Genomic DNA, 26538 nt, shown 5'->3' on the forward strand with positions numbered 1-26538 from the left:
CTATGGAGGGTCAAGGACGAGCTGGCGTTCGTGGAGTCAGGGCTATTACTCCAAGGGGACTGAATAGTGATACCGCAGTGCAAGGTCATGCAGGTCATTGTGATGGCCCACCAGGGGCACCACGGAATTGCCAAGACCCAGGCTCACCCACGACAGAAGATGTGGTTCCCAGACCATGAGAGGCGGGTTGAGAATTTTGTTACGGCCTGTGTGTGGTGCCAGGTGGCATCCTCAGCCCAGAGGGAGCCCCTGATTGAGACCATGCCAAGAGGGACCAAACCCTGGGAGATAATTGTAGTGACTGAGCATCAAAGGACACTGCACGTGGACGGCGAGCAAGCGTATCCAAGGACGCTCCACGTGATGGAAGAGCGAGGGGAAAGAAGAGAGGTTCCAGGGAAGAATGCTGGTGAAGGGAGACGGTTGGAGAGACGAAGAGGAAGAAGAAGCACGTCGTTCATGTCCCCTTTCATTTGAACCTTAATACAATTATAATACTTGACATGTTGATGTAATAAACCCAGTTATAATAAACCCCATTTTATAACCACATCCGTGTCCCTTTTACTTCAATAATCCACACCGACTTCGGGTCCACAGGCCGGGACAGGCACTTCCTAGTCGTCGTGGGCGAATAGTCCAGGTATCTTGAGGTGGAATCGATTGAGTCGGTGCCATTCCAAGGTGGCAGTGGCGTTGGAGAACATTTTTGCTACCCACGGTTTGCCTCAGACTTTGTGTTCTGATAATGGACCATCATTCCAGGGGGACAGTTTTGGCCAACTGATGGAGGAATATGGTATCCAGCACCGAAAGATCACTCCTCTTTGGCTGACCAGCAAAGCGGAATGATTTAGGAGAACGCTAAATAAGGTCTTCCGCATCGCTCATGGCCAAGGATATGGTTTGCAGAGGACATTATATCAGTTCCTAAGGGAGTGCAGGGCCACCCCGCATGCGTCCACCGGAGTGGCCCCAGCTTAAGCCATGTTCAGGCGATGTCCTAGGGGCCTAATCCCGGATGTGGGAGAGAGAGAGAGCCAGCCGTCATTGACAATGCGCCCGTGGAACAGGAGAGGAGGCTCAGGATTGAACAAGAAAACATCAGGAAAGTACTTTGCCCCCAGCAACTGGCCCCGGGGGATGAGGTGCTGGTGAAGAACCGGCACCCTCAAGGCAAACTGTTGTTAACAAATGAGCCTGGTCCGATGGATGTGGTGGCGGTGCATGGCTCAATAGTGACTGCTTCAAATGGGTCTGCCTCTGTCACCCGCAAGGCCAACTTCTTTAAGAAAGACGGAGAAACCAGGCTGGAGGTGTTACAGAGGAGGGACTATAGTGACATACTGGACGAGGGTGGTGGCTAGGCCCATCCGCCGAGTTCCCCAGGTCGGGGAAACACAGGTGATATGAATTGGCATTTATAACGTGTCCATACACAAGTGTTTCAAGGGCCCGAGCGCCCAATCCGGGAGGGGGGAAGGAGGTCTCCCCAAAGGGTCGGGAGGGGGAAGCCTGCCCACCTGAGTGACTATGTTTTGGACCCATGCACTGGTGGGACCAGTCCATGGACTGGAAAGTGACTCGTGGGGGGTGGCTGTGATTTAAGGGGTCATTTATTTTCTGTGCAGTGTGTTGTTATGTCTTGTGTGTACTTTACCTCTGCTATTTTTTTTATGAAAAAGGAGGAGTGTGGTGGCTGCCCCTTTAAGGGCGTACACACGCGGCTGAGTGACGCCCCTCCATCGCGTGTGGTATAAATTAAGGGGGCGTTCCTGGCCGCAGCAGAGCGACCGGGGAGCCCGAACCGTACGCACATGTCCAGTGTCAATTCTCCTCTGAACAAGAGCACCAACAGAAACCCCAAACAGATACCTCCCTTGTTGTGCATCATCAGTGAGGTGAAGCTGTGCTTCTCATAAAGCAGCAAGCAAGGAGTCCACATCTGCATTACCCTTACTAACTTAAGGTTAGACCTCAAAGTTTCTAAAACGTGCAAAATTGTGGGAGCCCCTCGACTGAGAAGAAACAGAGCCAAGTAACCTGGTCTATAGGATGGTTCTCACACAGGTCTACAATCAATTTAAACAATCACTTTCCAAGTGACCGGTTTGATTATATGAATGACTACTACCCTGACAAGGAACAACACTAAGAGCAATTTTACTGGGGTTGGATAAAGACCGGATGCAATGGCTGGGACACGAAAGGTGGGGTTGATAAGGGACACATTATAATTTCAAAGGTAAATTGATGCTATATAAATGGTGTTATTGTTTATTCCTTGAACCCCGCCCTGCCCCCTACAATTGTATGATGAACCCTAATGAAATTCTATGTGACACTCAATTACCTCCCGTGTCAGGTTGTATATGTTGTGGTAGGTCAGAAGGAGGCGACTGACCAGTTTTTGGCATTATTACTTCATTGAAATGATAAGTAAAAAAACTCACTATCCCTAATCTCTGGATTTCCCTGCCTAACAAAACTAACTAGGGTGCTGGTCATCTGTTGTGAAGTCCAAAGCAAACAGTCTGTCCTCCATCCATAACTAAACTGCACTGACCCTACTACTAAGACAAAACAACTGCAGCTCAGGAGAATGACTCCGCTCCACTGGAAAGTCTTCCCCAGCCTTAATATTTAATTTTTAGCTCGTTTTTGGCTATTTGTTGTAATTAACTCATTCAGTTCCTTTAGGGACTTCTCCAACTATGCTTTCTTGGCCTTCGAGCTTATTTTATTGTGCTTTTCTCAAGTGTCTCTGAAAGTATTTCTTTCTCTAGTATCACAGGGGAAAAAGAACCTGTCTTCATGTTGTTCCAGTTCTCCATCTTGTTTCTGGTATTATTGGGATGAGTAGGATTAATCCTGTAATGATTCTCACTCTCTCGGTTCTCTCTCGCATCAGGGGGATAAGTAGGATGAGTCCTGTGATGATTCTCACTCTCTTCATTCTCTCTCGTATCACTCGAACGAGTAGGATTAGTCCTGTTTGATGATTGTGCCAATAATATTCTGTGCTTGTCTTTCTTAAATCAAGGCTACTGTGACCAGTATGATTCTGGTACTCGTTCTACTTGTGTTCCCTCCTGGGTCTCTTGCCATCCCTGTTACCTTCTATTCCATGGGCTTCGCGTTACTGGGCCTGCTTGCAGGATATAGACTTCTCTTCATTCAGTCAGGACGGCTTCTGCTTTCTCTCCGCCTCTCTCTGCTTCTTGTCCGCGGCTTCGTAGTGCCAGCATCGCGGGGATCTCGGCGTAGTTACCAGACTGCAAAGACCACCTTCCTACGGTCACGCCACTCACGACTGGCTCTCTTGTTTCGCGTTTCCTTCCCCTGCTCTCTTCTGCCTTGAGCTCCCCCGGTGCTTCCCTCACACGCCAGTTGGTTGCTTGCTCAATAAGGAGGAGCTCCGGTTTTGATCAGCTTCCACAACACCGCTGGTTTGAAACTCCCGGGTTTAACTTCTCACTGATAATAGCCCTTCTTCCCTTTTTATGATACATTGCTGGGCCCTCCCCAGCAGAGGATTATATTGCTGGTTTCTACCCACTGAGTGATTGGTATTGAGAAAAAAAGGTTAAAAAAAAGCATCACAAGCAATTTCGTAACACCTGGTATCCAGAACAGATGGCAATATTCTGCGGTTCCTAACTCTTGGCCCAAATCGCTTAAAAAATCTTTTGCCGAGGACAAAGTTGAGGAACCTGATCTAACTGCGGACCATCCCATGAACATCTCAGTCTATGATCTAGACTCTCCTATTCCTGTACTTGATAGAGGTCAGACTAGCTCTGTCCTGCAACATCCTATTACTGTGAACTTATCTTCTCATCCGGCTTGCCTGATGCTTTCTTGGTCTCTTCTCCCCGCTGATATTGGCCTAGGAGACGTGCGATCTCTAAAACAGCCTATTAAGACTATCAACGGTTTCTAGCCTGACTCTAATCCGCTTGCACATTCATCTTGTATCTGCATTGGCATTGAGTGCATTTTTAAAAGGGATCAGGCTGCAATCTTGAATAGGAGCAACATCTTGAGAATGCTTCATTTGGTCCCATGTTTATGCACAATCCTTTCAGTAGATATTGAATTGGTTTACTTTTTGGAAGATAATCGAACTGATTTGGCCTTGCTGCATCTTGGTTCGTGACATGATTCTCAATGAACCTACCATATTTTAAAAAATGAGATTGGATTAATTCTTGCCCCCTGGGAACTTTGCTAGTTCTGCTAGGCATCCTCGATTGAATTGTCTTTTGGTAGCAGTTGTGCGCAAATATCTGTTGACTGTAAATTGCACTAGGATTCCCTCGGTAAAAGGAATGTTTGTCTTCACCAAGGCACTTTGCACAATGCTGAGACCATGGACAATTGGTCATGGCTTCCTAATACCTTAATTTTATCTAGAATTCAGCAGTTTAAACCACTTTTTAATCTTTAACATTTGTTTAGATTTCTTTAATGTTTGCTCTTGGAATACCAGGGGTCATATGCATTACATGGATTTAGTCACACAATTATAAATGTGCGAGATTACCATATTAATCTCTTGCAGGAAGTCTGGTTGAGGGGCTCTTGCTGTATTGATGGTTATTGTATTTATTCACAGCCTATACTTAAGTGTCCAAGGGAACAACCATATGTTGGCCTACTACTGGCCTTCAGAAACGAACTTCACATATGCGTCTGTGTACTTCATGACGAAAGCCCTGGTCAGTTTGCTCTAGTAATGACTAGTTTTGATAATACTCAATGGGATAACTGAGGGAGAGAAACTAAAAGGGACTTTAAATAACGCCTTGTCAACCTGGTGCAATGATTATGAAGGGAAGAACATACTGATTGCGGGAGACTTTAATTCCACTTATGGGATGGGCCTTGATTCCCTGGATAGTTACAATATCTCGGGAGGTAGCTCAGGGGCAATGCTGTCGCCTTGGAAGCAAGACAACACAGAGCAACACAGGTTCGATACGCGGGCCTGCGCTTAGAGACGTCTGGGCATTAAGCAAATTATAAATACCCATTATAATTATAACATTTTACATGGTCCTTCTTCCTCAGAGGACAGTATTTTCCTAATTTTAGAAACTTTGGTCTTACTGCCCTTAATGGTAATGTACAAGAGGATGTCCCTCCCAAGTGCACCTGGAAGCACGGCTCTTCTTCCTCTGTTATTGAGTATTTTGGGGTATTGTGGTGAATTGTGATGCCGCGATCCACACAAGAGCCTTACTCCGGACTGCTTGGTGGCAGTAGTAACGATATCCGCTGGAGCGGGATGGCGGCAGCAGTGGCGCAGCTCATGACGCATGGACAAATGGATGCGCATCCACCGCATGGTGTGCTGATGCTGGAACACTGGTAGCCGGGGTGGCAGCGTGCTCCGCGATGAGGGATGGAAGTTGATTAAAGAAGATGGCAGAGAGACACTGCACTAATCAGCAGCCAACAGAATGAGTAGGAGTCTGGCTATAAAAGCACAGCCAGCTCATTCTGAACTTGTCTCAGTCAGGGTCAAGTTCCCTGTACTTCTCTCCAAATGCTGCTGCATGAAGTTGTATCCTGAAGTAGGAATTGCGGGCCTGTCTGGAAGCTGCCTAGAGGAAACTGATTTATGCAGGGGGAAGAAGGAGAGTACCTCTGCATACCCATCCAAACCAGAAATGGGGGAAGAGCTGACCTGACCGAGACACCTAAGAAGAGGCTAAGGAGACTAGCTGACCATCTAGGGAGAAGGAGTAGAGTACCCCTGAAGCCCACTTAAGCCAAAAGGGTAGAAGAGCTGACCTGCTTGAGAAGCCTGAGAAGAGGCTAACGAGATTAGCTGGCCCGGGGGAAGGAGACTACCCCTGCAGCCCACCTAAGCCAAAAGGGTAGAAGAGCTGACCTGCTTGAGAAGCCTGAGAAGAGGCTGAGGAAACCGACTAACCCAGGGAGAAGAATGAGGGTACCCCTACACCCAGAAAGGTGAAATAACGGACCCGCCTGAAAAGCCCGGGAAGAGGCTAAGGCAAAACCTTGCAAAGATCCTGGTACAGAGAGATTAGAATAGAAGCAGGACCCATGAGGAGAAGAGGGGTGATAGCAAAGATCCCCTAAAGCGGAGAGGGGTGACAATAAAGGTCCCCTTTGGACGTGAGGCGTAAAGAAGAAAGAAAGAGAGAAGGAAGGTATGAAGATAGACTCCTGAAGGAATGTGGAGTCATGCCGAGAGAGTGAGAGAGAGAGGGATGAACCACTTGAAGGATGGAGTTAGAGGACCAAAGTGCAGGACCCAGGTGATCCCTCGCCTAATCCCTATGTGAACATAGAATGTAGCCTATGTACTAAATCTATGTGGTTGTAGAGTGTAACCAATATACTGATTCTGGGTTAAGCTAGGATGCACCCAATGTATTGTTTTTTATTTTTTTTTTTTTTTACTTCATACAGTTTGATGAAACTTTTGAAATAACTACATCACCAACTATAAAATTACTATTTACATAAGACCTCAGAATAACATTACTAAACTAACATTTCTAAAATAACATTGTTAAAGTACGACGAGGGAAACATAAAATAAATGACCAAGCTATATGTGTGAACTCTCAAGGAGTTCTCAAAAGGCGCACTACTCAGTTTCTAGCTTCATTTGTAGCTTTTCTAGAAACCTCGTGAGCGCAAATGTTAGTTTTTTACAGTCACTGTTATGCATTTGGGACCACCGGTCTTCACTATTGGAGGTTGCACATTCCTCCATTACTTTTCCCAAGAAGAAAGTTCTCATTTTTCTTAGGCTCTGACAGAATAGGATTAGCTGTTTTTCCTCATTTTGATTACAGAATCTACAGTTTATGTTTTCGGATTGAATGAATCAAAATATGAAAACATGTGGGAGCCTCTCGAGTTGCATATAAGTATGGTCCCCCCTGTGGCGGCTGCCCCTTTAAGGGCGTACACAAAAGGCGGTACAACGCCGCTGTGCCGCATGTGGTATAAATAAAGGGTTAGTTCCCGGCTGCAGCAGAGCGACCGGGGAGCCCAAACCGTACGCACGTGTCCAGTGTGTGTCTGTGTGCGGTGGAGGGCTCATAGGGGCGCCAGATGAGAACGGAGCCTTGTAACAGAGGCAAAGAGGCGGGACACCAACCCGTGCAGAGGCAGTGGGGGGCGTTGAACTTTTTATTCTTTGTTTTCCGCATTCCGAATGCCAGGGAGACGGCGGGTGTCCACGTGGCTTGGCCGCCATTTTACACACGTGCTGGGAAGGGTTGCAGCTCTGTTCCAGAGTGCTTGTGCGCCCATCCGCACATACTTTTTTGATTCCCTGATGGGGGGCAGCTGATGCTGCATATTTCTTACCTTTGAAGTGTTTTGGACACTTTCATTACATCGAGTGTGAGGTGAGGAGCTGGGGGAGGCATACCATCTTTGTTCTGATCCCCTGGGCCCACCCCACTAAATTCTTGGAGCCACTAGTGTGGCATGGGAGTTCCTTCTTTGTTATTCCTGACTGTTTTGGACATTGGTGAAGGAGGGCTGCTGGGTTGAGTGCAAGGGGTCCAACGCCTCAATTTTTGGACAGTTGAAGAAGGTGCCTGGCAAGACATTTGGCTGGCTGTGTGGTGGTGGAGGAAGTCATCAGAAGTATTTGGAAGGGGTACCTGACAAACATCATCACACTCAACATCTTTGTGCAGCTGTGCCTGAAGAAGCATATCAGTGAGTTGCAGCCCCAGTTTTCTTTTTGTGTGGGGTGCCTGTGTGCTCGCTGCCATGGATGTCGCCACCCAGGCTGCGACAGGGCCCGCTGCTCCCCAAGCACCACAGGTGTCGAGACAGCATGGGGCACTTACACCAATGCTAGAGTTCGACTTCTCAGGGTCCTCATCCAGCCTGTGACTGAGATGGAGGAGGTGCATTGACAGGCTTGATATGTACTTCAGGGCCACTGGGGAGATGGATGAGGACAGCAAGGTGGCTACGCTCCTGTAGTCGGCAGGACCAGCAGTTCATGAGGTCTTCTAGTCCATGCAGCCTCCGAATGCAACCTATGCCGCAGCCAAAGATGCACTGCAGGTGTACTTTATGCCACTTGCCAATGCAGATTACGAGCGCTTTGTTATGTGTAGTGCCCGCCAAAAGGATGAGTTCCTGCACAACTCCTACGGCAGGCTGCGCCGCATGTCTCTGCCATTTGCCTGGGATAATGCGGACACGATGATACGGAACCAGCTAATACAGGGATGTTCGTCCGGCAAGCTGCGCAGGCAGGTTCTGCGAGAGCCTGGAATCACACTGCCTCGCATACTGGAACTTGGACACTGCCAAGAGGTGTCCGAGGTGAGGGCGTCAAGAATGGAGGCGGCTGTGCGCCCAGGGAAAGTGGAAGATTTGTGTGCGGTGGACTGTGGTGAAGGTGGTAGATGAGCAAGACGTCCAAGCGGCAGTCAGAGGGACCAGGGTGCGAGAGCCATGGACTTGATATGATATGATAGGTTATTTATAACGCGCTTAATACCCAGAGGTTTTGTGTACAAATGTGGGTACGATCTCCCACACCCCGCTCAATGCCTGCAGGACACTGGACCACTACGCCCGAAAGTGCAGAGCTCCGATGCCGGTTGTAATCCCAAAGGGGCCAGTAAGAGCGGGATTCTACAGGCTACAGTGCCCGCTCAATGTCGCCCGATCAAGAGGAGGAAGAGAACATTTTCTTCATCTCAAGTGTCAGTGCTCTGCGGTCCGCCAACAGGAGACACCCATGGTGCTTGGTGAAGGTAAATGAGTCGACTGTGCTGGTGCTGGTGGATACAGGGGCGTCTGTCAATGTTATGGTGAGGGTGCATTACGATGCCATGGTGGTGCCGCCCACGCTACAGAAGCCAAAAGCATGCATCTTCATGTTTGGCGAACAACAGACTCTCCCACTGGCTGGGGCATTTGTAGCCAACGGTGGGTCATCCATCGAGGCCCGGTTCTATGTCACAACGGTCAGCAGCAACACCCTGTTGAGTTGTGCAGTAGCGGTGGCACTTGGCATTGTGAGCTTTGCGTATGCAGTGTACGTTGAGGATGTGCAGGGGCTCCTGGCTAAGTGCAGCTGGCTGTTTGAAGGCATTGGCAGCATGTCTCTGATCGTAATTGCCAGAAAGCCTAAACAACCAGACTCTGTGCGCATTTGTGTGGACATAAGGCTCCCGAATAAGGCGATCAAGCGCAAACGTCACATAACCCCCACTATCGATAACATTATCACTGAACTGCAAGAGGCACGCTTCTTCTCCAAGCTCGACCTTCGGGACAGATACCATCAGGTGGTGCTAAACCAGGACCCTCACTATATAGCAACTTTCAACACGCACCGCGGCCTCTACAGGTACAAGCACCTGAGCTTTGGTGTGTCATCAGCGGCAGAAGTCTTTCAGAACATCATCCGTGGGGACAAGTGCGAGTTCCTTAAGAAGACTATTGAATTCTTTGGGTTTGTGTTCAAGGAATGGGGCGTGTCGCTGGATCCTCAGAAGGAAAAGGACATTGTGGAGGCACGGGCCCTGGAGAATGTATCTGAGGTCCGAAGCTTCTTGGGAATGGTCACTCACATATTATGGCCAGTTCATCAGGAACCTCGCGTCCCGATCAGAACCATTGCGCATGTTAATCAAGAAGGACGTCGCGTGGCAGTGGGGGTCGCTTGAGCAGGCTGCGTTTCAGGACGTGAAGGGGGCGCTGACAGCAGAGGACACAATGGGTTTCTTTGACCTGTCCCTATCATCAGAGATTATGGTAGATGCCAGCCTGTTTGGTCTGGGGCGGTTCTCACACAGACGGATGCCAACGGTGAGGTCCGGCCAGTCGCATATGAAAGCAGGGCGTTATCAGAGACAGAATAGCAGTATTCCCATATTGAAAGGGAAGCCCAGGCAGTCCTGTTGGGGATGTCACCACTTCTGCCTATATGTGAGGGGACGGCCGTTCACTGTGGTCACGGACCACAGGCCCCTTCTGCCCATCTAGGCTGGGTCATCGTCTAACCCTCCGGCCCGCATCGAAAGGTGGATGCTGGTGCTGCATGAATATGTGGTCTCGCTGGTGTACCGGCCCGGCAGCAACAATGCGGCTGACCATCTGTCTAGACATCCACAGTGTGAGCCGGAGGGACAAAGTAACATCAGTGCGCAGGAGGCAGACGAGCATGTGAGACTCGTGGTGGAGGCGGCTACTCCTAACTCAGTGCCTATCCAAGAGCGGGAACAGGCAGTGGCTGACGACAAATGTTTCAATATCCTGAAAGCAGCCCTTCAACAGGGCTCATGGGAGGCAATTGTGGACATGTTGGCTCTGAGGACCCAGGAAGCGAGATCAGTGCTGGAACAGCTATGGAGGGTCAAGGACGAGCTGGCGTTCGTGGAGTCAGGGCTATTACTCCAAGGGGACCGAATAGTGATACCGCAGTGCAAGGTCATGCAGGTCATTGAGATGGCACACCAGGGGCACGAGGGAATTGCCAAGACCCAGGCTCACCCACGACAGAAGATGTGGTTCCCAGACCATGAGAGGCGGGTTGAGAAGTTTGTTACGGCCTGTGTGTGGTGCCAGGTGGCATCCTCAGCCCAGAGGGAGCCCCTGATTGAGACCATGCCAAGAGGGACCAAACCCTGGGAGATAATTGTAGTGTCTGAGCATCAAAGGACACTGCACGTGGACGGCGAGCAAGAGTATCCAAGGACGCTCCACGTGATGGAAGAGCGAGGGGAAAGAAGAGAGGTTCCAGGAAAGAATGCTGGTGAAGGGAGACGGTTGGAGAGAAGAAGAGGAAGCAGAAGCACGTCGTTCATGTCCCCTTTCATTTGAACCTTAATACAATTATAATACTTGACATGTTGATGTAATAAACCCAGTTATAATAAACCCCATTTTATAACCACATCCGTGTCCCTTTTACTTCAATAATCCACACCGACTTTGGGTCCACAGGCCGGGACAGGCACTTCCTAGTGGTCGTGGGCGAATAGTCCAGGTATCTGGAGGTGGAATCCATTGAGTCGGTGCCATTCCAAGGTGGCAGTGGCGTTGGAGAACATTTTTGCTACCCACGGTTTGCCTCAGACTTTGTGTTCTGATAATGGACCAACATTCCAGGGGGACAGTTTTGGCCAACTGATGGAGGAATATGGTATCCAGCACCGAAAGATCACTCCTCTTTGGCTGACCAGCGAAGCGGAATGATTTAGGAGGACGCTAAATAAGGTCTTCCGCATCGCTCATGGCCAAGGAGATGGTTTGCAGAGGACACTATATCAGTTCCTAAGGGAGTGCAGGGCCACCCCGCATGCGTCCACCGGAGTGGCCCCAGCTTAAGCCATGTTCAGGCGATGTCTTAGGGGCCTAATCCCGGAAGTGGGAGAGAGAGAGAGCCAGCCGTCATTGACAATGCGCCCGTGGAACAGGAGAGGAGGCTCAGGATTGAACAAGAAAACATCAGGAAAGTACTTTGCCCCCAGCAACTGGCCCCGGGGGATGAGGTGCTGGTGAAGAACCGGCACCCTCAAGGCAAACTGTTGTTAACATATGAGCCTGGTCCGATGGATGTGGTGGCCGTGCATGGCTCAATAGTGACTGCTTCAAATGGGTCTGCCTCTGTCACCCGCAAGGCCAACTTCTTTAAGAAAGACGGAGAAACCAGGCTGGAGGTGTTACAGAGGAGGGACTATAGTGACGTACTGGACGAGGGCGGTGGCCAGGCCCATCCGCTGAGTTCCCCAGGTCAGGGAAACACAGGTGATATGAATTGGCATTTATGACGTGCCCATACACAAGTGTTTAAAGGGCCCGAGCGCCCAATCCGGGAGGGGGGCAGGAGGTCTCCCCAAAGGGTCGGGAGGGGGAAGCCTGCCCACCTGAGTGACTATGTTTTGGACCCATGCACTGGTGGGACCAGTCCATGGACTGGAAAGTGACTCGTGGGGGGTGGCTGTGATTTAAGGGGTCATTTATTTTCTGTGCAGTGTGTTGTTATGTCTTGTGTGTACTTTACCTCTTTGCTATTTTTGTTATGAAAAAGGAGGAGTGTGGTGGCTGCCCCTTTAAGGGCGTACACACGCGGCTGAGTGACGCCCCTCCATCGCGTGTGGTATAAATTAAGGGGGCGTTCCTGGCCGCAGCAGGGCGACCGGGAGCCCGAACTGTACGCACATGTCCAGTGTCAATTCTCCTTTGAACAAGAGCACCAACAGCAACCCCAAACACATACCTCCCTTGTTGTGCATCATCAGTGAGGTGAAGCTGTGCTTCTCATAAAGCAGCAAGCAAGGAGTCCACATCTGCATTACCCTTAGTAACTTAAGGTTAGACCTCAAAGTTTCTAAAACGTGCAGAATTGTGAGAGCCCCTCGACTGAGAAGAAACAGAACCAAGTAACCTGGTCTATAGGATGGTTCTCACACAGGTCTACAACCAATTTAAACAATCACTTTCCAAGTGACCGGTTTGATTATATGAATGACTACTACCCTGACAAGGAACAACACTAAGAGCAATTTTCCTGGGGTTGGATAAAGACCGGATGCAATGGCTGGGACACGAAAGGTGGGGTTGATAAGGGACATATTATAATTTCAAAGGTAAATTGATGCTAAAATGTAAATGGTGTTATTGTTTATTCCTTGAACCCCGCCCTGCCCCCTACAATTTTATGATGAACCCTAATGAAATTCTATGTGAGACTCAATTACCTCCCGTGTCAGGTTGTATATGTGGTAGGTCAGAAGGAGGCGACTGACCAGTTTTTGGCATTCTTACTTCATTGAAATGATAAGTAAAAAAACTCACTATCCCTAATCTCTGGATTTCCCTGCCTAACAAAACTAACTAGGGTGCTGGTCATCTGTTGTGAAGTCCAAAGCAAACAGTCTGTCCTCCATCCATAACTAAACTGCACTGACCCTACTACTAAGACAAAACAACTGCAGCCCAGGAGAATGACTCCGCTCCACTGGAAAGTCTTCCCCAGCCTTAATATATAATTTTTAGCTCTTTTTTGGCTATTTGTTGTAATTAACTCATTCAGTTCCTTTAGGGACTTCTCCAACTATGCTTTCTTGGCCTTCGAGCTTATTTTATTGTGCTTTTCTCAAGTGTCTCTGAAAGTATTTCTTTCTCTAGTATCACAGGGGAAAAAGAACCTGTCTTCATGTTGTTCCAGTTCTCCATCTTGTTTCTGGTATTATTGGGATGAGTAGGATTAATCCTGTAATGATTCTCACTCTCTCGGTTCTCTCTCGCATCAGGGGGATAAGTAGGATGAGTCCTGTGATGATTCTCACTCTCTTCATTCTCTCTCGTATCACTCGAACGAGTAGGATTAGTCCTGTTTGATGATTGTGCCAATAATATTCTGTGCTTGTCTTTCTTAAATCAAGGCTACTGTGACCAGTATGATTCTGGTACTCGTTCTACTTGTGTTCCCTCCTGGGTCTCTTGCCATCCCTGTTACCTTCTATTCCATGGGCTTCGCGTTACTGGGCCTGCTTGCAGGATATAGATTTCTCTTCATTCAGTCAGGACGGCTTCTGCTTTCTCTCCGCCTCTCTCTGCTTCTTGTCCGCGGCTTCGTAGTGCCAGCATCGCAGTGGTCTCGGTGTAGTTACCAGACTGCAAAGACCACCTTCCTAGGGTCACGCCACTCACGACTGGCTCTCTTGTTTCGCGTTTCCTTTCCCTGCTCTCTTCTGCCTTGAGCTCCCCCGGTGCTTCCCTCACACGCCAGTTGGTTGCTTGCTCAATAAAGAGGAGCTCCGGTTTTGATCAGCTTCCACAACACCGCTGGTTTGAAACTCCCGGGTTTAACTTCTCACTGATAATAGTCCTTCTTCCCTTTTTATGATACATTGCTGTGCCCTCCCCAACAGAGGATTATATTGCTGGTTTCTACCCACTGAGTGATTGGTATTAAGAAAAAAAGGTTAAAAAAAAGCATCACAAGCAATTTCATAACACCTGTTATCCAGAACAGATGGCAATATTCTGCAGTTCCTAACTCTTGGCCCAAATCGCTTAAAAAATCTTTTGCCGAGGACAAAGTTGAGGAACCTGATCTAACTGCGGACCGTCCCACGAACATCTCAGTCTATGATCTAGACTCTCCTATTCCTGTACTTGATAGAGGTCAGACTAGCTCTGTCCTGCAACATCCTATTACTGTGGACTTATCTTCTCATCCGGCTTGCCTGATGCTTTCTTCGTCTCTTCTCCCCGCTGATATTGGCCTAGGAGACGTGCGATCTCTAAAACAGCCTATTAAGACTATCAACGGTTTCTAGCCTGACTCTAATCCACTTGCACATTCATCTTTTATCTGCATTGGCCTTGAGTGCATTTTTAAAAGGGATCAGGCTGCAATCTTGAATAGGAGCAACATCTTGAGAATACTTCATTTGGTCCCATGTTTATGCACAATCCTTTCAGCAGATATTGAATTGGTTTACTTTTTGGAAGATAATCGAACTGATTTGGCCTTGCTGCATCTTGGTTCGTGACATGATTCTCAATGAACCTACCATATTTTAAAAAATGCGATTGGATTAATTCTTGCCCCCTGGGAACTTTGCTAGTTCTGCTAGGCATCCTCGATTGAATTGTCTTTTGGTAGCAGTTGTGCGCAAATATCTATTGACTGTAAATTGCACTAGGATTCCCTCGGTAAAATGAATGTTTGTCTTCACCAAGGCACTTTGCACAATGCTGAGACCATGGACAATTGGTCATGGCTTCCTAATACCTTCATTTTATCTAGAATTCAGCAGTTTAAACCACTTTTTAATCTTTAACACTTGTTTAGATAACTTTAATGTTTGCTCTTGGAATACCAGGGATCATATGCATTACATGGATTTAGTCACACAATTATAAATGTGCGAGATTACCATATTAATCTCTTGCAGGAAGTCTGGTTGAGGGGCTCTTGCTGTATTGATGGTTATTGTATTTATTCACAGCCTATACTTAAGTGTCCAAGGGAACAACCATATGTTGGCCTACTACTGGCCTTCAGAAACGAACTTCACATATGCGTCTGTGTACTTCATGACGAAAGCCCTGGTCAGTTTGCTCTAGTAATGACTAGTTTTGATAATACTCAATGGGATAACTGAGGGAGAGAAACTAAAAGGGACTTTAAATAATGCCTTGTCAACCTGGTGCAATGATTATGAAGGGAAGAACATACTGATTGCGGGAGACTTTAATTCCTCTTATGGGATGGGCCTTGATTCCCTGGTAGTTACAATATCTCGGGGGGATAGCTCAGGGGCAATGCTGTCGCCTTGGAAGCAAGACGACACAGAGCAACACAGGTTCGATACGCGGGCCCGCGCTTAGAGACCTCTGGGCATTAAGCAAATTATAAATAACCATTATAATTATAAAATTTTACATGGTCCTTCTTCCTCAGAGGACAGTATTTTCCTAATTTTAGAAACTTTGGTCTTACTGCCCTTAATGGTAATGTACAAGAGGATGTCCCTCCCATGTGCACCTGGAAGCACAGCTCTTCTTCCTCTGTTATTGAGTATTTTGGGGTATTGTGGTGAATTGTGATGCCGCGATCCACACAAGAGCCTTACTCCGGACTGCTTGGTGGCAGTAGTAACGATATCCGCTGGAGCGGGATGGCGGCAGCAGTGGCGCAGCTCATGACGTATGGACAAATGGATGCGCATCCACCGCATGGTGTGCTGATGCTGGAACACTGGTAGCCGGGGTGGCAGCGTGCTCCGCTCTGAGGGATGGAGGTTGATTAGAGAAGATGGCAGAGAGACACTGCACTAATCAGCAGCCAACAGAATGAGTAGGAGTCTGGCTATAAAAGCACAGCCAGCTCATTCTGAACTTGTCTCAGTCAGGGACAAGTTCCCTGTACTTCTCTCCAAATGCTGCTGCATGAAGTTGTATCCTGAGGTAGGAATTGCGGCCTGGGTGAATGAGCCTGGATTACCCTGGAGCACTGCCTGTCTGGAAGCTGCCTAGAGGAAACTGATTGATGCAGGGGGAAGAAGGAGAGTACCTCTGCATACCCATCCAAACCAGAAATGGGGGAAGAGCTGACCTGACCGAGAAGCCTAAGAAGAGGCTAAGGAGACTAGCTGACCATCTAGGCAGAAGGAGTAGAGTACCCCTGCAGCCCACTTAAGCCAAAAGGGTAGAAGAGCTGACCTGCTTGAGAAGCCTGAGAAGAGGCTAATGAGACTAGCTGGCCCGGGGGAAGGAGACTACCCCCGCAGCCCACCTAAGCCAAAGGGTAGAAGAGCTGACCTGCTTGAGAAGCCTGAGAAGAGGCTGAGGAAACCGACTAACCCAGGGAGAAGAAGGAGGGTACCCCTACACCCAGAAAGGTGAAATAACGGACCCGCCTGAAAAGCCCGGGAAGAGGCTAAGGCAAAACCTTGCAAAGATCCTGGTACAGAGAGATTAGAATAGAAGCAGGACCCATGAGGAGAAGAGGGGTGATAGCAAAGATCCCCTGAAGCGGAGAGGGGTGACAATAAAGGTCCCCTTTGGACGTGAGGAGTAAAGAAGAAAGAAAGAGAGAAGGAAGGTATGAAGATAGACTCCTGAAAGAATGTGGAGTCATGCCGAGAGAGTGAGAGAGAGAGAGGGATGAACCACTTGAAGGATGGAGTTAGAGGACCAAAGTGCAGGACCCAGGTGATCCCTCGCCTAATCCCTATGTGAACATAGAATGTAGCCTATGTACTAAATCTAGGTGGTTATAGAGTGTAACCAATATACTGATTCTGGGTTAAGCTAGGATGCACCCAATGTATTGTTTTTTATTTATTTATTTTTTTACTTCATACAGTTCGATGAAACTTTTGAAATAACTACATCACCAACTATAAAATTACTATTTACATAAGACCTCAGAATAACATTACTAAACTAACATTTCTAAAATAACATTGTTAAAGTACGACGCGGGAAACATAAAATAAATGACCAAGCTATATGTGTGAACTCTCAAGGAGTTCTCAAAAGGCGCACTACTCCGTTTCTAGCTTCATTTGTAGCTTTTCTAGAAACCTTGTGAGCGCAAATGTTAGTTTTTTACAGTCACTGTTATGCATTTGGGACCACCAGTCTTCACTATTGTAGGTTGCACATTCCTCCATTACAGTCCCTATGTACACTTTTGAGCAATTGAAGCTCATAATTTATAAAAGCAAGCACATGGGGGCATCCATTTTGTGAAATGGATGCCTGCCTGTGCTCGCTTTTGCTTGTGTGGCACTGATGAAGGAAAATCCAGCCAGCTGTAGTAAACAAAAGTACCACTGGGTGGCTTTTCCTTCATTGGTGCCGGGACTCGCAGGACGGAGACCGGAGACTACATGCAGAAAAGCTGCAGCTGTATCTCGGTAAGTGCTATTTTTTAAATTAAAAAAAGCACTAGCTGCGTTTTTTTTCTCTAAGTTTTCCGGGCTGGAGGAGCCCGGAAAATGTAGAAATAAAACCGCAGCTTTAAAACGTTGTATCTATGTTTGCGGTAGCTTTTGAAGCTACCGCAAACATAAATACGTGATTGTGTTTGAAAACGCTGCCGTTTTTCTTTCTAAGTTTCTCAGGCTCCTCCGAGCTCTTGATTTAGAACTTGCAATTGTTCATGGTTCCCTAAAGCGTTGTCGCTCTCATAGACTTAGAAGCCTGCCTCTATCAGCTGTCACTCACACATCACCACTGCTTCGGCTAGGTTGCGATCATTGATGTGTAGCAGGGCACTTTTGTGGTTTAAGTCTTCCAGAATTTCAACGCGTTCAATTTTGACGCTTTTAATTGTTCTGAGTACCGGGATAAATTTGAACAGCTGTAAAATTAGGTTTCTGTTTATGGACAAGTCACCTCTTTTGTGCTCCATTCGTTCTATCAGAATCCTGTAGTTAGACAGTGGCATTTGGCGCTTCTTTGAATCCGGATTTGAGTTTGGATTTCTTAGTTCGACTCTCTGTGAGTTGATTTGGTCTCTTACTGGTAGCGCCGGTATGATGCTACGCTGTATTTGCTCGCCATCTGTTCCACCTTGACTAGCAGACTGGTTTTGAAAGCTTAGATTTCGTTTTTCTTCGATGGTTCGGAAGAAATTTATCTTAACTTCATTTCTCGTATTACCTGAATTGTAGTTTGTAGTTTTTTTCCGGCGACGGCGACCAAGTTATCACCCGCTTTGCCTGTAGGCCTCAGCCTTTAGGGCTTTGATGGCTTGTCGAGGGTGGCGGAAGGCTTTCTCCTTCGATGGCATTCAGTTCAGATTGACCGACGCTAGCATGTGATTCAGGCTGACCGTCACTGGCATTTGAACTCACTTCAGCCTTGTCTGCAGTCTCTTCTTCATCTTCATTTGTCCCATTACTGTAGGTCGACATGTTCATTAACTATCATCCTCAGACGAGTCATCCTCCTTCTCTTCACTATGTTTTGTATCGATCCGCTTTCCTCTTGTTTCCTTCATGCTTAACAAGTGCTCTTTCTTTTTTGTTTCTGACTGTATCTTTGGCACATCATCGTTTGCTGTGTCACAGTTGTTAAAGGTCACATTCAGTGCTTTGATATTTCTGAAGAAGTTAGCCGAGTTTCTGGCATTTTTCTTTTTTTGGTATCGCAATATTTATTTTTTATTTTTTTGCATTTGCCTTGTTTCTGGTAAGTGTTAGGTTTCATTGGCTTTTTCTGAGTTTTGTTTGGATCTTGCGGCTTTCCAAATATGTCAAACCATTCGGCTTCTTTTGATTCTGGGGCACTTACACTCGGAGTGGATTTGGGGAGGGTATTTGACATGTCATCCAACACGTCACTCGCGGCAGCTTCAGGGTTCCCTCTCCGTGACTCGGCCGGCATTGTATTCGCAGCCGGTGGTAAGGTCTATGATCGGCGGCAAAACTGGCGCATCATTAATCGTTACTTCATTTGCATGCGTCACTGCGAGATCTTTAGCATTCTCCTCCAGGTTTTTCATTACACTAGCCACTGTGTTGGCCATTTCTTTATCTTTGGCTGCATTCACCAACATTGACTGCTTCATGTTCGTTGAATCATTTACTTTCCCATTTGAGGTTAAGGAAGGGTTTGTATCAATCCTGACCTGTTCCAATTGTGCCGCCGGCGATATCACTAAATGATTCACATTCGAACTTGGGGTAGCTTCCTTACTAGCTCTCACATCTCGTTCTTTCTGTAATAAGCATAAGGCCTGTCTAGAGACCTCTGCCAGAAGTCGTTTGTCTTCTGAGTTATTTTTCACTGCATCTTTCAGGACTGCTAAAGAGATATCATTACCTCGTCTTGTGACTGTGATTTGCGTCATCATGTCCACCATATCAGGTTCCAGTTTGATCATTTTAGAGTTTAAAAGTGCTATTAGAGTAGATTGGTCATGGTAGTTCTAATAGAGGTTTTCATATAGCTTTGTGTAAGGCACCACTGCAATTGTGTTGGAAGACATCAGTATTGGACGCAGCACACTGATGACCTTTTCCACTATTTCCACTGTAGACTGTTGGCCGCCTTGCTCTTTGGTCCTATGGTGTTGCGGATCATGATATTTCGGGTTTCTTTTATCCGGTAAGTTGTATTCCTCCCCTGAGGACGAGGAGGAGGAGGTCAGATCCACTGTCCCATGATGTTGGAGAGGCCCTGGAGTCACTCTAGGGGCAATAAGAGGATTTATCGGGAGGGGTCTATTATGGCTCTTAAATCGCTTCTGTGAGCCACATGCTTCGCTTCCGGAGCTTAGAACTTGCCTAATCCTTTTTTGAGAACTCAATATTTCGTCATTTCTTGTTTCGAAGCTCGGTGCATTCTCCTCCAGGCTGGCAAGATATGTCAGCGCGCTTTCTTGGTGGTTCTGAGACACTGGTGTCTTCGAAGTGAGAGCGCTTGGCTTCATGTTGCTGGTTTTATTTGTATTAACTAATTTGTTGTTCATAATTGTTAAGTCCTTAATGACTTGGTCAGCAATTGTTAATGAATTACGGCGTCCGATGGACTCATTCAGCTTAGTGGAGTTTTGCATTTTCAGCGAGTTCAATGGTTCCCATACCTCTTCATACCACTTCTCTTCCTGCTCATCCTCGATTGGGTTAATTATGGGGGAGCTGAATTAGCGTGGATCTGGACTTGAGCCACGTGTAGGCTGCTGTTTGCCAAGCATTTGTTTGTCATCCCAGGTGTATCAGGACTTTTTATTAGACTTAGTTTATTAATATTTGTAACTGATTTCCAGGCTATTAATTTCAGGGGGGCAATAACAGTTTGTACAGGGGCGTCCCTCATGGCACTGAGCTGGTCATGATCAATGGCTCACTGTCTGTCCTGCAGCGGCTGAGCTCCATTAGTCGCCGCACACCACCCCTTCTCCTCCTCTCCACCAGAGACCCCCCCAAAACACCTGCCAGGGGCGCCGACGCCAACACACCCCCCGTCCACCCACTGTGCCACCCAGAGCCCCCCCCCCCGCTGATGCACCCCTGCCAGTTTTGTGGACAAATATACTTTATGTTCTATTTTCCCAGCTGTTAAGGTATACGTCAATGCCTACCTCATGGCAGACTGCTTATGTAGTTCCGACATTTAAAAAGGGTCACCGTCCAATTACACTCTTAAATAAACTCTAAAATGTTTGCTTCCCTTGTGCTTAGACAGGTGGAAGCATGGGCCTCAGCGTCTGGCAGGTTAGATATTTGTCAGTCAGGTTTTGGAAATGCCATTGGGACTGGACTTAATGGCCTTCATCTTTCTCTCCTAATAGAACAGCTTACGACTAGGCATCAACCTCTATTTATGGCGTTTGTTGATTTGTTCAATGCTTTAGACACTGTAAATAGAGTCACGTTGTGGGGTAAACTTGCAGACTGCGGTATGCCGACTTTCCTTTTCAATATAATGGTGAACCTGCATTGCAGTTCTGCTCTACAACTTACACTGGACTCACAGGGTAAAATGTCGGGTAAGATAACTGCTTCTGATGGCCTGCGGCAGGAAAGGGTCCTGGCCCCAAAATTGTTTAATTTATATATTTCTGATTTGTTTTCTTTTTTATCAAAAGTATATTGTTTCCCCCTAAATTTGGCATGTCCCACTTTCACTTCTTGGCTTACGCAGAGGATTTGGTTATTTTAACAAACCCTCATCGGTCTGTAGAGAGCCATCAAATCGTTGAAGAATTATTGCATTAGCAATCATTTGGTTATGAATATTCTTAAAATGTGTGCCCTTATTATATGGGGCTGAATTTCTTGACTTGAATGACTGTAATTGGAATCGCGTAGGGGGCATCCTTTGGAGGAGAAGATTTCCCTTACCACATTCTACCCTTTGTGTGGTGATAAGGTTCGAGCTCAGCCTGACATCAGTAAATGCTAGAGTTTTCTATTTTGTAAGATTTAGGATTGTCCAGCAAATTCTTTACTTTCTGCACTGAAAAATTCTCTTAAGAAGGGTGACTGAGAGATCCTCACAGCCAGGACAAATACTTGTGATTGCATACTCTTGGATCTGGGTGCTTCTAGGTGGGACTTGTGTAAGGGAACTGTTATGGGAAGTAGATTGGTGTCAAACATTTGATGCTGTATCTTGCATAAGGCTATTCTTAGATCTGGCCATGATGGAGAAGAAGCGTAATTGTATACCTAAATACCTAATGAGGCATCCTACCAAGTTTGTGTGGTCTTGCTTCATCCAATGGCACCTAAACCTGCATGAGTCCAATGAAATAATTGGAAGTAGAACCAAGATAATATATGAGCTACGACTTTGCAGACTGTGTCAATCTCCTCAAACTCTAGAAACGCTTCAACATTTGTTTGTGAATTGCTCCAAGCTGCGTGAACTGCGAGTTTTGTTATTTGAGCGCTTTGTTTATGCTATTTCATCCTTGCATACAGAACAATTTTGGTATCGTATTTTAAATGGTCACCAGATATCCTTGGTTATACCGGCAACTCAATTTATATCCATTCTATTAAAACCTGTTAGATTATACCTTAATTCATTAAAAAAACACTAAGCATTTCTTAAATTATATATTTACTGTATGTTTTATTATCTGGGTGAAAATGTTATAATTTGTAACTATGTCACACAGTAACAAAAGTAATCAATGAGTCTAGGAACTTTTCTACAATTTTCAGCATACAGCATTTTATAATTCAGTCTCTTTAGCCAATGCCATTAGGAACTTTTCCGTCAAGTTTCAAAATGCAGCATTTCTCTATTCCATCCCTATAATCAAGAGCTATATGAACATTTCCTTCACGGTACATCATGCAGGATTTCCCAAATCAATCTGTTTTATGTATAGCTATAAGATCCTTTCCTGCAAGTTCAAGCATGTAGCATTTCTCAATTAGGTCCCCTTAATGGCTCTGTAAACATTTCCTACACATTCAAGCAAGAACTGTTTCTCAATCAATGACAATGTTCCTCTAAGTTACAGAATGAACAATTAAGCAAACAGATTGAACTGTGCTTATCGATTCTATCCGTTCACTCAATTGATCAAGGAACCTTCACACAATGCCTATCAAAACCTTTCCTCCAAGTTCCAGCATGCATCATTCCCCAACTCAATCTCTTGACTCAGTGGGTATAGGTGCTTCACCAGCATTCGTCATACCTCAATTCAATCTTTTTGCTGAATTGATCTGGGAACAGCTTCCCCAACTTCCAGCATAAAGCATTCCTCAATTAAATCCTTTTAGTCAATGGATCTAAGAATGTATCATCCAAGTAGTAGCATTCAGTGTTTCTTCATTCCCTTTCCTTACAGGGCCGCTCGCTTGGCCCACTCCTTCTCTGGAGCTTCTTGCCGGGTTTTGTGTCAGGCCATGTACTTCTCGTTGTTCACCCCTTGATACATGAGCTGGAACCCACAGAACTGCCTCAACTCTTGGGTCTCTCCATCTCGCCTCCTTCTTACTTGAGCACACCACTCTGCCAGATAATGTGACATTGCTCCTCTACCTCGGCCTCATTCTCCTTCCCAGTGATGCCCACTGGTTCTGTGTGAGGTATCAAGCACTTTCTCCAGCACTCTAAGTCTCTCTATGAAAATATTTCACGGAGGCCACTTCATGACACCTGTGCACTGTGAACTGTTTACCAGGTATTACTTATAGCCATGAATTCAACACAATACTCTTGTTAATAGTTTCCTCTGGTTAATGCCCACAGACGATTGTCTATGACCATCCCCTCTACAAGACTTAATATCCTTTGGCTACTGTGCCATAACAATAGCCACAGGATCCGGCCTCATTTCATGCTATATATGTTTGACACCTAGGACCTGGCCTTTGACCATGCTAATTATGCACACAGTACCCAGAGATTTATTTGGGAATTGTGCATATGACCGTGTCCCCAAATCCACAGTCTCCCCAGAGGAGGATCTAAATTTGGGGCCTGTCCTACCACATTCACCATCTTCACAGGGCCCACAGTATCCATGTATGCACAGGCAATGGCATGCTGATGTACACTGCGAGTGCTGTCTGGGGTATGCCCTACTTTAATGCCCAAGGCACAGCATTCATTCCTTCTTTATCTATTGGGCATGTGTTTAGGGCATATGCCCTAGGATCTGCGTACAGTAAACACAATCGCACTATCCTTGTTCCCTAAAGACACACACACAAACACACATATATATATATATATATATATAGATTTATATTAGTGGCCGTGTAGTTATGGTTAAATTGCTGTTTCCATAGGAAGAGCACTTTTTGGGCGGCTTATAACTCCGTTCCCCCTGGACGAATCCTCACCAAACTTTGGAAAAAAGGTATATGGCCCACTCTGAATTTATTCGCAAAGTTTGGTGAGGTTTGGTCCAGGGGGGGTAAAGTTATAGGGGGGGTCGCAAAACTTCTGTTTTTCCCATAGACATAATGGGAAAAACCTTTGCTCACGCCTACAGCCCACACCACTGGACGGATTTTCACCAAATTTGCAGCAGGAGCAGCAGCTTGGTCCCGAAAGCGTGCTTTTGATAATTTGGTGTAAATCTGTCCAGTAGTCTTTTTTTTAAATGACCAAAACGTAAGGCAAAAGAATTAGTGATATCTATGTCTGCTGTGCGGACAGGACACGGATTGGCCAAACGGTGTGCGTCATGTCCGCGGAAATGTGACATGCTCTTAGATTGGCTGGGTGAAGCATGAAGTGTGTCAGATTTTTGGAGACGCCCGACATCTTGGATTCTCGTCCGGTGTCCACGGACATTGCAGTAAAACATATTAAAAAACACAACATTGCACTCGTCAAACTTATCAAATAATGTTTGGGGAGGTGAGCGGTGATGAGGATGGGATGGAATATGGCTGCAAGAAGCAAAAAAACGTATTAACTAAAAAACATCCGAACACGAAGAAAGCATGTATCAGTGTAGACCACACTCACGCAGTAAAACACACGCGCACAACTACTTCACCCGCTTTTGACATATACCGCACCAGTCAAAACATGCAGACACTTTCTTTTTCAAACTCGCACGCGCGCCTCATCCGAACACGGACACGCGTTGAAGAAAACACCCAGAAATGAAGACCGCGCACAGGAGTTAACGGAAAACACGTAGCAGTGAAGACCACACACACGCGCTGTAGAAAACACGTAGCTGTATAAGGCGCTTTATACAACAGAATTGTGTTTCAAAGTGCCACAAGGCTAAATGGGAAGGGAATAGGGGAAATAATAACGGTGGCAAAAACAACAATACTATTAATACAGTCGGGGTCCTAGAAGGCCTTGTGGCATTCGGCTGTGCAAGTGCATTGATCAGAAGTGCAGAGGGGATCGAAAGGAGGAGCAGAGGAGTGGACAAGTGTTGCACGAGGGGCTAAGAGGGAAGTTCTAAGGGGAGTTTGCTGCAATCCTGTCCAGCAGTTCGGCTGCAGCCATGAACATAATTCTTTTTCACATTCAAACCTATCCCAATTTTGAAAAATGTTACCACATGCCAGTCATTGATGGCCATGCCCACTTTAACCCTTTTGCAGTCCCTGCTGGTCATGACCAGTAGCCAGATTGTCCAGTACATGGCCTTTGGCCCTGTCCCGGACTATTTGGCCACTGCCCATGGCCACAGGCTATACCTCAGTCACCAAAGGTATATCACTATTTTGTGAACCTACATTATGGCACTTTTCAAAAAATAAAACACGGACACATTTGCAAAACCATGATTTCACGTCTCTGCCAATGCTCCTTGCACGAGTTTGCTGCAAATCTGTCCATGTTTTTTTTTTAAAGTGTCAAAATGTACATACTAAAAATAGTCATATAAGTTAGCCCCCACTTGACAAAATCCATTCAGACTTTGCACAAACATTCGAAGCTGGGTTTATAATGTTTCAGAAAACTATTGTTCAGATTTATTTATTTTTTGCAGGAGGGGCCAGAATGTAAGGTGGGGAGGGAAATGAGGGAAAGGGCACCAAGCACAGATATGCAGGGGAAGTGTGTAGGGGAAGATGTTCCGCGTGGGTTCAATCTAAGGTAGGGGGCAGTGTTTCTCATGCTCCTTGATTACAGCTTCAAAAGCACTTTGAAATTGCTCCCCCCTGCAGAGCGGTGTGTTGCAGTATATACAGAGTACTGATGTCTTCGAAAGATATCGATCAACATCCTCTTTTATGGCTTGCAAGGTAGCGGGGGGGATTTTGTGTCCCTCAGAAGTAGGTTGTGTGGTTACAGTATTGGTTGAGGAAGATGAGGTAGAGGGCAACAGCCTACTACTTCTAAAGAAAGGAACAGCCTTTCTAAGAGCATTGTGGTGGTTGGATTTGGTGAGGCGGCGGATGGAGGTGATACCGTAGGAGTACTGCCCAGGTTGTCTGAGACTGAGTACAATATTGCACTGAGTGCATTTTACTTTGGTAGCTTTAGCTGTTGGTACATTCCCAACAGTGGTAAAGAACTGCCACACCCATGATCCTCTCTGGGTACTAGTAATAGGCACTTCCAGTACCTCATCTTCTTGGTTCTCTTCATTGTCTTTGGAAGTATTGCGCTTCTTTCGTTGTGTAGGTCCTCCTCCTGGTGGTGGCTCTTGGGGAGCAGGGATGGCAATAGCTGTTGCCATTTTTAAGATAAATAGCAGTTTTACTAATATTCATCTAAGTATGTGCTGTGTGCTAGATTGTTAATGGACAATGAGTAAGAATAGGTGTAGGAACTGCGCAAGGGTACATTTTCAGTTTAAAACATCCTAGATCAGATGAACACTTCATCTTTCTGTGCACATGTGGTCACGTGACACTGTCTGGAAAGTCTGCGATAACGTCAGACGTTCACGAACATTGACAAACACAAAAACAGTGGGGAAAGTTGCAAAAAGTGTTAAAAATTATGCTAGAAGGTGGGGAATGGCTGAGTTGTAAGGTGAAACTTTCCAAATTGGACAAAAATGTTGCTATATTGCGGTAAATATGATATTAGTAAATTGTAGCAAATTAGGGTGCACTGGAAAAAACCCATGAAATTCAAAGGGAC

This window comes from Ambystoma mexicanum, chromosome 12 (genome assembly GCF_040938575.1).
Source record: "Ambystoma mexicanum isolate Mex_15411 chromosome 12, UKY_AmexF1_1, whole genome shotgun sequence".
NCBI classification, from domain to species: Eukaryota; Metazoa; Chordata; class Amphibia; order Caudata; family Ambystomatidae; genus Ambystoma; species Ambystoma mexicanum.